This window comes from Tachyglossus aculeatus, chromosome 16 (assembly GCF_015852505.1).
Source record: "Tachyglossus aculeatus isolate mTacAcu1 chromosome 16, mTacAcu1.pri, whole genome shotgun sequence".
Classification (NCBI taxonomy): domain Eukaryota; kingdom Metazoa; phylum Chordata; class Mammalia; order Monotremata; family Tachyglossidae; genus Tachyglossus; species Tachyglossus aculeatus.
The window spans coordinates 22176575-22191914 of NC_052081.1; the positions used below are offsets into that span (position 1 = coordinate 22176575).

Below are 15340 nucleotides of genomic sequence, written 5' to 3' on the forward strand. Positions count from 1 at the left end.
AATAGATGAGAAGAAAGATAGAGGGGGAAGAAAGAGAAAACCCGGCACGCCAAAGTGATGTTGCAGACTCCAAAACAAAAGGAAAAGCAAAGAAAGATTATGATATAAATCGTGCAGGCGGCCGCAAAGTCGATCATGACTTATTACGCCTGCATCCGGCAGGGGCATAAGAAAAGAGGGTGTCCTCAGCGGGAAAAAGAAAAGAGTTCTAGGTATATGAAGGAAAAGGGAAGAAAGAAAAGGGAAAGTGAAGCAATTGCAGTTGAAGGAAATTGTCTGCTCAGGCATCTACACCCTGTGAAGCAGGTGTCCCATAAGGGGGGAATGAGGGGTGGAGAGATTGCCTCTGAAGGAAATCGTATGTGTATGAAGGTTAGAGTAAGTGTGTGTGAAGAAGAAAGAGAAGGGACAGGAGATAATTTTAGTAATTCCTTCGTGGAGGGGGAAGACTAGGGGGATCAGGAGCCCATAGAACAAGCCCACCCTGAGCCCGTGACAAATTTGAGGGTGGGCAGAGAAAAACAAGATTAACAATATTATATCCTTTTGATAGGCACGGGCGCTACCCGATCGTCTCTAACCAGACTGCCGATCGGGGCCAGAATCGAGAGGGAAATCATTGGGATCTCAGGGGTGCAGAGGGAGAACTTCCCGGTCCCTGTTACAGAGACCTTAGAACTAGAATACCTAGGGTCAAACTTCTCGGGAAAATTCCTGATTATACCCAAAGCCGGGGTAAACTTGTTGGGTGGGCTCTTAACCTCGGCGGGAAAAACCATTAAAAATAAGGAGGAGATTTTGTCTTTACTAGACGCGGTCTGGATGCTGGCCCGGGTGGCCAGCATCCATCGCCCCGGGCACCAGCACGGGTACTCACCCGAGGCCATTGGCAATCAGGCGGCGGATGAGGCTGCCCGAGAGGCAGCAAAGTCCCCTCCCGGCGTTGCCCCCTTATGCCCCATTTTTGACCCTAATGATACACCGGCCCCTCACTACTCCCCCTTGGATGATTCCTTCGCAAAACAAAAAGGGGGGACTAGAGACGGGTCAGGATGGTGGGTCCTTCCAGAAGGAAGAATTTTTGTCCCTGAGGTGGTAGGGAGAGAATGGATCACACGGCTACACCAGATCACCCATCTGGGGGCACGAAAGATGGGCTTGTTGTTGAGAGATAGGTACTTTATCCCACACTTGGACAGCCCCTTAGCTAGCATAACCACCTGGTGTGGAACATGTGCACAGGTAAATGTGAAGCAGGGGAAGGCTGCTCCCTCAGGAGTCAGATTGCCGGGATTGCAGCCAGGAGAAAACTGGGAGGTAGACTTTACGGAGGTGAAACCCCCCGCGGCAGGCTATCGATACCTCCTGGTATTTGTTGACACTTTTTCAGGGTGGGTAGAAGCTTTCCCAGTTAAACACGAAACAGCCATGGTAGTGGTGAAAAAGATTCTAAATGAACTTCTCCCGCGATTGCTTCTGCATCTCAATTGTTAACCCCCCGCGGTACTGTCACTCGCCCTGCTGACCTCACCATGAACTTTCAGTTCCCTTGCTCCCAACTGCCATTCCCATTCCTCACCTTCCCCTTCCCCTCTCCCACCCAGCTGTTTCCCTCCCTCTCACCCACCAAGACCGCTCCCCCTCAACCCCTACCAAGGATTACTCTGTACCAGCGCAGGTCCTCCCCTTCTCCCTCCCGGCCCCCCTCCTCCCCTTCTCCCCGTCCCCACCCCATCCCAGTTCTCCTTTCCCATCGCCACCCCCCTTCCCACTCTCCCCGCCCAGGCCCCCTCCAACTCATCCCAATCCAAACCCTCCCCACCCCTCGCACCCTTACCCCTCCCTCCCCACCCTTGACAGCTGATGCCAAGTGTGGCCTCTGGAACCCCCGCTCCGTTTTAAGTAAAATCCCTTTCATCCTGGACCTTTTCCTTTCCAGTTCTCTACTCCTCCTCGCCCTAACTGAAACATGGCTGTCGCCGGACGACACGGTCTCTTCTGCTGCTCTCTGCAGTGCAGGCCTCTTCTTCTCCCACTCCCCCAGACTCACCGGAAAAGGAGGAGGTGTCGGTTTCCTTCTCGCCCCCCGATGTCGCTTTCGCACTATCCCTCCTCCCCCTTCCCTTTCCTTCCCTTCCTTTGAAGCCCACATTATTCGCCTCTACCACCCCCTCCAGATTCTTGTAGCCGTCATCTACCGCCCTCCGGGCCCCACTTCCAACTTCTTTAACGACTTTGACCCCTTCCTCACATTCCTTCTCTCCTTCTCCATGCCCACTCTGACCCTCGGAGACTTCAATATCCACATGGATATCCCTAACGACTCCTCTGCCGCCCGCCTTCTATCTCTCCTTGACGCTGCCAACCTCTTCCTCCACCCCACCTCACCCACTCACCAACTTGGTCATACCCTCGACCTCATCATCTCCTACCGCTGCACTGTGTCCACCCTCACCAACTCTGTGATCCCTCTCTCTGATCATAATCTTCTCACCTGCCTCCTCACTCACACTCCTTTCCCCTGTAAATCCGTATTACTCCCTCACAGAGATCTCCGCTCTCTGGACCCCACCCATCTTTCGGAGCGCCTCACACCCCACCTCGCCGCCCTCTCCTCTCTACCCAGTCTTGATGATCAGATTACTGCTCTCAACTCTACCCTTTCTACTCAGCTAGACTCGCTCGCTCCCCTTTCCCTTCGCCGCTCTCGCACCACTAACCCACAGCCCTGGATCACTGCCACTGTCCGCCTCCTTCGCTCTTATGCTCGAGCTGCCGAACGCTGCTGGCGAAAGTCTAAACACCATGCCAACCTCGTTCACTTCAAGTTTATCCTTTCCTGCCTTAACTCAGCCCTCTCTTCTGCCAGACAAAACTATTTCTCCTCCCTTATTGACACTCCTCCCTTATTGACACCCATGCCCATCACCCCCGCCAGCTCTTCCGTACATTCAACTCCCTTCTCAGGCCCCCGGTTCCTCCCCCTCCTCCTTCCCTCACCCCCAACGATCTGGCCTCCTACTTCATTAACAAAATTAAATCCATCAGGTCCGACCTCCCCAAAGTCTCTTCCCCCCTTTCTCCAACCCCCCGGCTCTCAACACTCTCTGCTACTCTCCCATCCTTCCCAGCGGTATCCTCAGAGGAACTCTCCTCCCTCCTCTCAAATGCTACTCCGGCCACCTGTGCCTCTGACCCCATTCCCTCTCATCTTATGAAATCTCTCGCTCCATCCCTTCTCCCCTCCTTAACTTTCATCTTCAACCGCTCACTCTCCACTGGTTCCTTCCCCTCTGCCTTCAAACATGCCCATGTCTCTCCCATCCTAAAAAAACCCTCTCTTGACCCCACCTCACCTTCTAGTTATCACCCCATCTCCCTCCTACCATTCCTTTCCAAACTCCTTGAACGAGTTGTCTACACGCGCTGCCTAGAATTCCTCAACAACAACTCTCTCGTCGACCCCCTCCAGTCTGGCTTCCGTCCCCTTCATTCCACGGAAACTGCCCTCTCAAAGGTCACCAATGACCTCCTGCTTGCCAAATCCAACGGCTCATACTCTGTCCTAATCCTCCTCGACCTCTCAGCTGCCTTTGACACTGTGGACCACCCCCTTCTCCTCAACACGTTATCTGACCTTGGCTTCACAGACTCCGTCCTCTCCTGGTTCTCCTCTTATCTCTCCGGTCGTTCTTTCTCAGTCTCTTTTGCAGGCTCCTCCTCCCCCTCCCATCCTCTTACTGTGGGGGTTCCCCAAGGTTCAGTGCTTGGTCCCCTTCTGTTCTCAATATACACTCACTCCCTTGGTGACCTCATTTGCTCCCACGGCTTCAACTATCATCTCTACGCTGATGACACCCAGATCTACATCTCTGCCCCTGCTCTCTCCCCCTCCCTCCAGGCTCGCATCTCCTCCTGCCTTCAGGACATCTCCATCTGGATGTCCGCCCGCCACCTAAAGCTCAACATGTCGAAGACTGAGCTCCTTGCCTTCCCTCCCAAACCTTGTCCTCTCCCTGACTTTCCCATCTCTGTTGACGGCACTACCATCCTTCCCGTCTCACAAGCCCGCAACCTTGGTGTCATCCTCGACTCCGCTCTCTCATTCACCCCTCACATCCAAGCCGTCACCAAAACCTGCCGGTCTCAGCTCCGCAACATTGCCAAGATCCGCCCTTTCCTCTCCATCCAAACCGCTACCCTGCTCATTCAAGCTCTCATCCTATCCCGTCTGGACTACTGCACCAGCCTTCTCTCTGATCTCCCATCCTCGTGTCTCTCTCCACTTCAATCCATACTTCATGCTGCTGCCCGGATTATCTTTGTCCAGAAATGCTCTGGACATATTACTCCCCTCCTCAAAAACCTCCAATGGCTACCGATCAATCTGCGCATCAGGCAGAAACTCCTCACCCTGGGCTTCAAGGCTCTCCATCACCTCGCCCCCTCCTACCTCACCTCCCTTCTCTCCTTCTACTGCCCAGCCCGCACCCTCCGCTCCTCCACCACTAATCTCCTCACTGTACCTCGCTCTCGCCTGTCCCGCCATCGACCCCCGGCCCACGTCATCCTCCGGGCCTGGAATGCCCTCCCTCTGCCCATCCGCCAAGCTAGCTCTCTTCCTCCCTTCAAGGCCCTGCTGAGAGCTCACCTCCTCCAGGAGGCCTTCCCAGACTGAGCCCCTTCTTTCCTCTCCCCCTCATCCCCCTCTCCATCCCCCCGTCTTACCTCCTTCCCTTCCCCACAGCACCTGTATATATGTATGTATGGTTGTACATATTTATTACTCTATTTATTTATTTATTTATTTATTTTACTTGTACATTTCTATCCTACTTATTTTATTTTGTTGGTATGTTTGGTTCTGTTCTCTGTCTCCCCCTTTTAGACTGTGAGCCCACTGTTGGGTAGGGACTGTCTCTATGTGATGCCAATTTGTACTTCCCAAGCGCTTAGTACAGTGCTCTGCACATAGTAAGCGCTCAATAAATACGATTGATTGATTTGGTCTCCCACTGGGACTCGGGTCTGAAAATGGTCCAGCATTCATAGCCAAAGTGTCCCAAGGCATAGGCAAAGCTTTAGGAATAGAATGGAAATTACACTGTGCCTATCAACCACAGAGTTCAGGTCAGGTAGAAAGGACCAACCGAACTCTTAAGGAATTCCTCACCAAACTGGTCCTTGAAACTCAGGAAAATTGGGTCATGCTCCTCCCACTGGCCCTACTCCGAAGCCGATGTACCCCCAATAAGTCGGGTCTCGCACCTTTTGAGATTCTGTTTGGTAGACCCCCGCCAATCCTCCCCCTAATCAGGGAGGAACTCAGGGCGGACGCTACTAATTCTTCCTAGATTAAGTTCCTGCAGGGTCTCCAGAAAACACAGGGAACACTCCTGAAATCTGTCCAAAACGCCCTGCCAGTTCCCACCTCTGCACCCGCACATGCCTTCCAATCCGGGGACTCGGTCCTGGTCAAGAAATTCACCGCGTCCGACTTGGAGCCTAAGTGGAAGGGCCCTTACACCGTCATCCTGACCACGCCAACAGCCGTCAAGGTTGACTCCGTTCCTGTCTGGCTCCATCACAGTCGAGTGAAACCTGCTGCGGCCCCGACATGGAAGGCGGAGGCACAGGCCGACCCCCTAAAGCTAAGACTCTCCCGCATTTCCTCCTCCTTGTCTCCCTAATGACCCCCTCTCCCTCGATGTCATTCAACCCTCATGTCCCAAAACCCAAAAACACCTGGACGATGAAGAAGGGGGATCAGGTACTCTGGACATTCTATGCAGAAGAAGGTACATGGACCCATGGACCAAGGTTTGAATGATGGCCGGTATTTCCGGTTGGATTTATGCTCCCTCTTCCCCACCTCGATCGGAGGCGCTTCCCCTTGTAGTAATCCGTTTTCTGAAGTAAGAATGTGCCCGGGGTTCCTTACAGATGGCTGGGATGCCAGTTTCCTGGATAGGTCGTCCCATTTCTGCCCGAAATGCGCCTGTGTGACTGCCATTGTAGTATCTTCGTTCCACGGGGCGGCTTGTGGGGCCAAAGAAGGCCGCGTGGGGACAGATCCGCACTTGACTATCCAAAAGGACCCAACCCCCATATCCACAACCTTGTTTCTCACCCTTCGCGACCCTGAGAGTAGGTTCTGGAATACTCCCCATTCGGGGGGCATGAGATTAGATGGCAGAAATAGGGCCTGGGCGGACCCTGGGATTATCTTTACCATTGCTAAGCAATCCCCCATAACGTCCTACTTGCCAATCGGCCCCCTTGGGAAATCAGCTCTGTCTCCCAAAATCTTCCCTAGTCCTTGGGCCCTGTCCTCCACTGTCCAGTCCTTACCTCGGGCCCCGTCCTCCACTGTCCAGTCCATACCTCGGGCCCCGTCCTCCACTGCCCAGTCCTTACCTCGGGCCCCGTCCTCCGCTGTCCCACCCCCTCAGACACCCGCCGGGGAAATTGTCTCTCCAGAGCCAGGTGAGGGGGGGTCCTCCAGCCAGAAACCCCCTCATCCTTCAGTCATGGGCCTCTTACAGGCCGTTTAGGGGGTGATCAACTCCACTCAACCGGACCTGGGCCTAAGCTGTTGGCTATGCATGGATGCCCAGCCTCCATACTATGTTGGAGTGGCTATCAATAACCCTGTGTCTACCACCTCCGATTCTGACAACTGTGAATGGGACCAGCCAGGGTTGACTCTAGGGGACGTCCAGGGCTCTAGGGTTTACTTAATCTCGGATAACACGAACCTCCATGCCTCCCCATACTCGCCTGTTTGCTCCCTCAATGTGATGGTCCGGTCCTCCTCCGGTTCTGCTTACTTCCCCGCCCCACCGGGCACCTGATGGGCGTGTTTGGACGGAATCACTCGATGTGTTTCAGCCCGAGTTTTCCTTGCTCACCCCAGTGGCCCTCTCTGTGTGCTAGTCTCCATCGTCCCCAGAGTGTCCTTGTTGCCTGGTGCTGATGGGTGGGACCACTTTTCCCTGCGGGAGGATTGGTCCCTCTGTCATAAGCGGGTTGCCCCACTGTTCATCCCCATTCTAGTGGGGTTGGGTTTAGCGGGTTCTGCCGCCCTGGACACTACCGCACTGGTGTGGGGGGAGGCAAGCTACAGAGAACTCAGCACCCAGGTGGATACTGACCTCACCCACCTTGAGCACTCCATTTCCACTCTGGAGCGACAGGTTGACTCCCTAGCGGAGATGGTCCTCCAGAACCGGAGGGGTTTGGACTTATTGTTTCTGAGACAGGGTGGCCTCTGTGCCGCCCTGGGAGAGGCCTGCTGCTTTTATGCGAATAACTCTGGAGTTGTTCAGGAGAGCCTCTCTCGGGTGAGGAAAAATTTAACCTGGTACCAGAGTCTTTTCCGGACATCTCCGTGGTTAACCACGCTTGTGTCTGCCCTAGCTGGCCCCTTGTTTCTCCTCGTAGTTGCCCTGCTCGCCGGACCCTGCTTAGTGAATCACCTCCTAGAATTTGTTAAGTCCCACATCAACTCTGTTAAGCTGCTCCTCATTAGGGATCTCCACTATCAATCCCTACAAACTGAGCCCTTTGGCCGGTATGACGATGTCGCCAAAAATGTGTCAAGGGTTTGACACTCTGTCCATAAGAAGTGGGGAATGTTGTGATCGGGTTTGTCTGATCTCCATTTTGTTTTCCCATCCCTTCCTCCCATCCCTTTGTACACCCTTCTTCATGGAAGAAGAATGCCCGCCAAAACTTCCCGCCACAAAACCTGCCTAACAAAGGCCTCCCCCACCCTGACCTGCCTGAAAAAAGCCATCCCTGTTGTCCACTAGCGGACTTGACATGACTGACTCCATTTTGTGCAGGCTGAGAGAACAACTCCTTTTTGTATTGTCTGCAACAGATGCCTTCAAGGCCATTAAACAAGTAACACTTATCTATGTAAGGTCGCAGGTCAGATGACATCCTGACAAGACAGTGACAACAGAAGATAACAGAATTTACACACCTATTTATACAAGGCCATATGGCAGATAACAACAACCTTTACAAGGCAGTAAAAACAGAGAATTTACAGCATCCTGTCGGTCCTAATTGGATTCCTGAAATTCCTAAATGCTCCCTCCCATGTTGCTGTAACTCAATAAAAGACACAGTGAGAATGGGATCGGTGCTGCTTGATCTGGGTTCCTGGCCCCTTGCAGCCGCGCGCTAATAAAATCCACTTCTAAATTACTACCTGGGTCTCACTCACTGATTCTCGGCACAACACTAGAGGGGGGATCCCTACCTCCAACAAATTTTCCCTTTTGACCTTCTAAAGTGATAGCTCCAGTCATGCTCTCAAACTATGGAGTTACCCAATTTAGGGTAGGAATTTCTTAGGAATTTCTCCGCTAAACCCAACAAACCCGGCTCCGCCACTTGTCAGCTGTGTGACTTTGGGCAAGTCGCTTAACTTCTCTGTGCCCTGGTGACCCCATCTGTAAAATGGGGATGAAGACTGTGAACCTGCCATGGGACAACCTGATCACCTTGTAACCTCCCCAGTGCTTAGAACAGTGCTTTGCACATAGTAAGTGCTTAATAAATGCCATCATTATTATTAAACACCACTTTCATACCACTGGCCAGTTCATTGAAACATTACTCATTCCACACAAGCTCTTACATAGACACAAGCATTTAAGGATGCACTCAACACATTTCTACAGCCTGTTCTGCTCCTTAAAAGAGAGCACACACAAATTGTTAATCCTCCGGACAGCATTAAGCCATACAACCCAGAGGGCAATGATGGGATTCAAGCCCACAAATCAGGGGCTGTGAGGTTTCTACTTGATGATCTAATTTGTCCAGGGCTTTCCCTGTGGGTGGTCCAGGGGAAAACCCCTTGTGGGGGGATGAGGGAAGTCATTCTTTCCCATCAACATTGCCATCAAATTAAGAAGCGCCTGAGGGTCCCCCACGTGAATACTCCAGCCTTTCTCTGACTGCACCAATAAGCTCTGGGAGGATGTTTCTGTCCAGTCTGCTCCTCAGGTATAAGCTAATACCATTACAAGGAACTGGGGGCCACTGCAGGATGCCGCTCAAACAATCTATGTCACTACTTCCCCTAGGGGATCCGGAGTTCCTTCTCCCATCATGAGCATATTGTGTAAACTCCACAGTTCGATGGTTCCTATTAAGTCCTCCAAGGGAGACCAGACACTACATGGGGGTCTCCGGTCTTCTGGATGAACTTCAGTCATGGCTCTGACCACAGACTCTCGTAAGGGTTCCTGTCATTCCTATGGATAAGGCAAACAAAAGGAGGCTGATGATGACTTCCGTTCTTTTTCCAGGCTTAATCTTGGCCACCTTCGGCTCTGCATCTAATGCTTTCTGATCTTCCCATGCTCCCCATAGCAATTCACTACCCCAGCAAATGATGGTCCACCCATTTTCCTTCATGAGCTCCCTGTACTCTTCTGTGAGGGTTTCCATTTCTGCCAAATAACCCAAGTCACTTAGTAAGAACACACACTACAGTGACAAATAAGGGTAGGACAGAAATGGAGTATAAAGTCTGAAGTGTGAGAGGAATACTCCAAAGAGAGGAGAGAGGAGAGAGAGAGATCATGAGTCTATTCAGTCATTGCTAAATCCAATGGCCTCTACTCCCATCTAATCCTCCTCTACCTCTCATCTGCCTTCTAAACCATGGGCCATCCCCTTCTCCTGTCATTAAAACCTTGGCTTCACTGACACCATCCTCTCCTGGTTCTCCTTCTATCACTTCGAATGCTTATTCTCAGTCTCTTTAGCAGATTACTCCTCGTGTCCCACTCCCTAGCTACAGGAGTCTGTCAAAGTTCAGTTCTGTGTCCCCTTCTATTCTCCATCTACACTCACTCCCCGGGAGAAGTCATTTGCTTCCATGACTTCAACTACCTTCTCTAAACTCCTTGTGGGCAGGTAATTAGTCACTTTGTTATTCTTTTCTTCCCAGGGGCCCAGTATAGTGGGCCACACCAAGTGGGTGCTCACTAAATGTTATTACTGCTACTGCTGCTGGTGCTACTACTACAACTACTACTACTTCACCTTGATTTTATTTCAGGAGAGTTCCAGGCCAAAGGAGAGAATTGAGCAAGAAGTTGGTAGCTAGAGAGGTGAGAATAAGGCACAGTGAGTAGGTTGGCTTAATTAGAGTGAAGCAGCCAAGTTGGGAGAGGAATGAGGCTAATAGGGAAAAGAGAACTAATTAAATGCCTTAAAGCCAGTAGTTAGGAGTTTCTGCTCAGTGCAGTGTGGAATAGACAACCATTGGAGGTACTTGAGGAGTGGGGAAAGATATTTTAGATAAATAATCTGGGCTACTGAGTGAAGCTGAATGAATGAATTGCAGAGGGGCAAGTCTGGAGTCAGGGAGGTCTAGGAGGAGGCTGATGTAGTAGTTGAGATGGGATATGACAAGTTCTTGGACCAGCATGGTGGAAGTTTGTATGAAAGGAAAGATTAGATTCTGAAAATGTTATGGAGGAAGAGCTAAAAAGATTTGGTGACAGATTGAAAATGAAAGTTGAAAGAGAATAATCAAGGATAATGCCAAGGTTGTGAACCTTAGAGACAGGAAGAATGGTGGTATTGTCAACAGTCATAGGAAGGATAGGTGGAAGAGAGAATTTGGATATGTTGAACTTGTGATGCCTGTAGGTCATCTATGTAAAATTGTCATAGAAGCAGATGATGCAAAAGTACAGAAGAGAGAGAGTTGAGCTCAGTGGAAAGAGCATGGGCTTTGGAGTCAGAGGTCATGGGTTTGAATCCTGGCTCCGCCTCATGTCTGCTGTGTGATCTTGGGCAAGTCACTTAACTTCTCTGAGCCTCAGTTATCGCATCTGTAAAATGGGGGTTAAGACTGGGAGCTCCACATCATCACCATCATCATCAATCATATTTATTGAGCGCTTACTGTGTGCAGACCACTGTACTAAGCACTTGGGAAGTACAGTTGGTAACAGATAGAGACAGTCCCTACCCAGCAGTGGGCTCACAGTCTAAAAGTTGGAGACAGAGAACAAAACCAAACATACTAACAAAATAAAATAAATAGAATAGATATGTACAAGTAAAATAAATAAATCATCATCATCATCATCAATCGTATTTATTGAGCGCTTACTATGTGCAGAGCACTGTACTAAGTGCTTGGGAAGTACAAATTGGCAACATATAGAGACAGTCCCTACCCAACAGTGGGCTCACAGTCTAAAAGGGGGAGACAGAGAACAAAACCAAACATACTAACAAAATAAAATAAATAGAATAGATATGTACAAGCAAAGTAAATAAATAAATAAATAAATAGAGTAATAAATATGTACAAACATATATACATAAACACAGGTGCTGTGGGGAAGGGAAGGAGGTAAGATGGGGGATGGAGAGGGGGACGAGGGGGAGAGGAAGGAAGGGGCTCAGTCTGGGAAGGCCTCCTGGAGGAGGTGAGCTCTCAGCAGGGCCTTGAAGGGAGGAAGAGAGCTAGCTTGGCGGATGGGCAGAGGGAGGGCATTCCAGGCCCGGGGGATGACGTGGGCCGGGGGTCGATGGCGGGACAGGCGAGAACGAGGTACGGTGAGGAGATTAGCGGCGGAGGAGTGGAGGGTGTGGGCTGGGCTATAGAAGGAGAGAAGGGAGGTGAGGTAGGAGGGGGCGAGGTGATGGAGAGCCTTGAAGCCCAGGGTGAGGAGTTTCTGCCTGATGCGCAGATTGATTGGTAGCCACTGGAGATTGTTGAGGAGGGGAGTAATATGCCCAGAGCGTTTCTGGACAAAGATAATCCGGGCAGCAGCATGAAGTATGGATTGAAGTGGAGAGAGACACAAGGATGGGAGATCAGAGAGAAGGCTGATGCAGTAGTCCAGACGGGATAGGATGAGAGCTTGAATGAGCAGGGTAGTGGTATGGATGGAGAGGATAGGGCGGATCTTGGCAATGTTGCGGAGCTGAGACCGGCAGGTTTTGGTGACAGCTTGGATGTGAGGAGTGAATGAGAGACCCAAGTCGAGGATGACACCAAGGTTGCGGGCTTGTGAGACGGGAAGGATGGTAGTGCCGTCAACAGAGATGGGAAAGTCAGGGAGAGGACAAGGTTTGGGAGGGAAGACAAGGAGTTCAGTCTTGGACATGTTGAGCTTTAGGTGGCAGGCAGACATCCAGATGGAGATGTCCTGAAGGCAGGAGGAGATGCGAGCCTGGAGAGAGGGGGAGAGAGCAGGGGCAGAGATGTAGATCTGGGTGTCATCAGCGTAGAGATGATAGTTGAAGCCGTGGGAGCGAATGAGGTCACCAAGGGAGTGAGTGTAGATTGAGAACAGAAGGGGACCAAGCACTGAACCTTGGGGAACCCCCCCAGTAAGAGGAAGGGAGGGGGAGGAGGAGCCTGTAAAAGAGACTGAGAAAGAAGGACCGGAGAGATAAGAGGAGAACCAGGAGAGGACGGAGTCTGTGAAGCCAAAGTCAGATAACGTGTTGAGGAGAGGGGGGTGGTCCACAGTGTCGAAGGCAGCTGAGAGGTCGAGGAGGATTAGGACAGAGTATGAGCCGTTGGATTTGGCAAGCAGGAGGTCATTGGTGACCTTTGAGAGGGCAGTTTCTGTGGAATGTAGGGGATGGAAGCCAGACTGGAGGGGGTCGAGGAGAGAGTTGTTGTTGAGGAATTCTAGGCAGTGCGTGTAGACAACTCGTTCAAGGAGTTTGGAAAGGAATGGTAGGAGGGATATGGGGCGATGACTAGAAAGTGAGGTGGGGTCAAGAGAGGGTTTTTTTAGAGGGTTTTTTTAGGATGGGAGAGACATGGGCATGTTTGAACGCAGAGGGGAAGGAACCAGTGGAGAGTGAGCGGTTGAAGATGGAAGTTAAGGAGGGGAGAAGGGATGGAGTGAGAGATAAATAAATAAATAAATAAATAAGTAAATAAATAAATAAATAGAGTAATAAATATGTACAAACATATATACATATATACAGGTGTTGTGGGGAAGGGAAGGAGGTAAGATGGGGGGATGGAGAGGGGGACGAGGGGGAGAGGAAGGAAAGGGCTCAGTCTGGGAAGGCCTCCTGGAGGAGGTGAGCTCTCAGTAGGGCCTTGAAGGGAGGAAGAGAGCTAGCTTGGCAGATGGGCAGAGGGAGGGCATTCCAGGCCCGGGGGATGATGTGGGCTGGGGGTCGATGGTGGGACAGACAAGAACGAGGTACGGTGAGGAGATTAGCAGCAGAGGAGCGGAGGTTGTGGGGTGGGCTGTAGAAGGAGAGAAGGGAGGTGAGGTAGGAGGGGGCGAGGTGATGGAGAGCCTTGAAGCCCAGGATGAGGAGTTTCTGCCCGATGCGCAGATTGATTGGTAGCCACTGGAGATTTTGAGTAATAAATACGTACAAACATATATACATATATACAGGTGCTGTGGGGAAGGGAAGGAGGTAAGGCCGGGGGGATGGAGAGGGGGAGGAGGGGGGAGTTTGGGCAAGAATAGGAAGATGGAGATGAACTGATTGATAGTTAGGTAGTGCAGTGGGGTCAAGAGAGGGTTTTGAGGGGGTAAGGAAGAAGTGGACATATTTGAAAGCAAAAGGTAAGGTGCCGTTTCCTTATGTAAATAGTGGCTATCCCAATTAACTGCTCACCTGAACCAAGATTGTTCTGATAATTAAAATTTAAAAAAATCAGATAACTGAATAAAATTGGGCAGACCAGTATGACCAATGATGACCAATTTGACCAATCAAGATGACCAATAATATTAGACTTGGCCATTCGAACTGTCTATTTCTAGGATATTATCTATTCCCATTAGTTTAGATAACCAGATTTGAACTTTGCTTTTTAAATCCATTTTCATAAAATGAAAAAAAAGTATTGAGACAACATATTTCAGAACAGTTCCTTCAAACACCGACACATGATGGAAATAAATTGGAGAAGAAATGAACTCAAAGCATTTCAGAGGCTTTCATTAAAATGTAATTGTCCATTTGCAACAAGAAATATGATTATCTACTAAGCCACACTGGATAAAGCACAAGCCTGGAAGACAGAGGATGTGATTTCTAATCCTGGCTCTGCCACATGTCTGCTCTGTGACCTTGGGCAATCTACAACTTTTCTGGGCCTCAGTTGCCTCATCTGTAAAATGGGGATTTAGAGTGTTAGTCCCATGTGGGACAGGGACTGTGTCCAACCTGATTACCTTGTAACTACAGAAGCAGCATGGCTCAGTTGAAAGAGCCTGGGATTTGGAGTCAGAGGTCATGGGTTCAAATCCCAGCTCCGCCACTTCTCAGCTGTGTGACTTTGGGCACACTCCTCTGGGCCTCAATTCCCTCATCTGGAAAATGGGGATGAAGATTGTGAGCACCCCGTGGGACAACCTAAGCGCTTAGTACAGTGTTCTGCACACAGTAAGCGCTCAATAAATACAATTGATGACAATTGATGAACTACCCCAGTGCTCAGAACAGTGCTTGGCACATAGTAAGTGCTTAAGTACCATTATCATTATTATTATTGTAATTATTGAGAATCAATTTACTAAATTGAAAATTATGAGTATTCATGCATTACAGTGGCAAATGTCATTCTGAAATAAAGTATTACAAATTAACTTAACCATTTCTCTATTCAGACAGGCAGTGTTATTCTTACTGCTGGATAATTTCAAAATATGGTCTTCACATTGTATTGTTTCTCCTACTTTAACTGAAGTAACATGGTCTAGTGGAAAGAGCATGAACCTAGAAGTCAGAGGAACTGGGTTCTAATAGCAGTTCCATTACTTGTCTGCAGTGTGACCTTAAGCAAATCACTTAACTTCTCTGTGTCTCAGTTACCTCATCTGTAAAATGGGGCTTCAGACTGTGAGACCCATGTAGGACATGGACTGTGTCTACCCCAGCACTTAGTAAAGTGCCTGGCACATAATAAATACTGTACTCAAGTTGTGGGCAGGGAATGTGTCTGTTTATTCTTGTATTGTACTCACCTAAGTGCTTAGACTGTACTAAGCTCTGCTTACAGTAAGCACTCAATAAATATGATTGAATGAATCAATGAACAAGTACCATTAATAGCTAAACAACAACAATAACAAAAAAAACTTGATGTTCTATGCTTCATATTGCAATCCTGTATTTTCCTGCTTCTCAGTTTGGAATTATGTATAAAGAAACTTAGAATGGAGACAGAGACAATGTGCATATGATTTATTGCATGAGACTATACAAATTTAAATTCTAGGGATGACAACAATTTTATGGCTTCTTTTGATTATTTTTAATTATGTTAATATGTAATCATAAGTAGGTCATATACTTT

The 15340-nt window shown here is 49.6% G+C and overlaps 1 protein-coding gene across 1 annotated transcript in view; it reads left to right on the top strand.

Annotated features, from left to right (window-relative positions):
- GPR26 (G protein-coupled receptor 26) overlaps positions 1-15340 on the top strand; it is a 54636-nt gene that overhangs the window by 17296 nt on the left and 22000 nt on the right.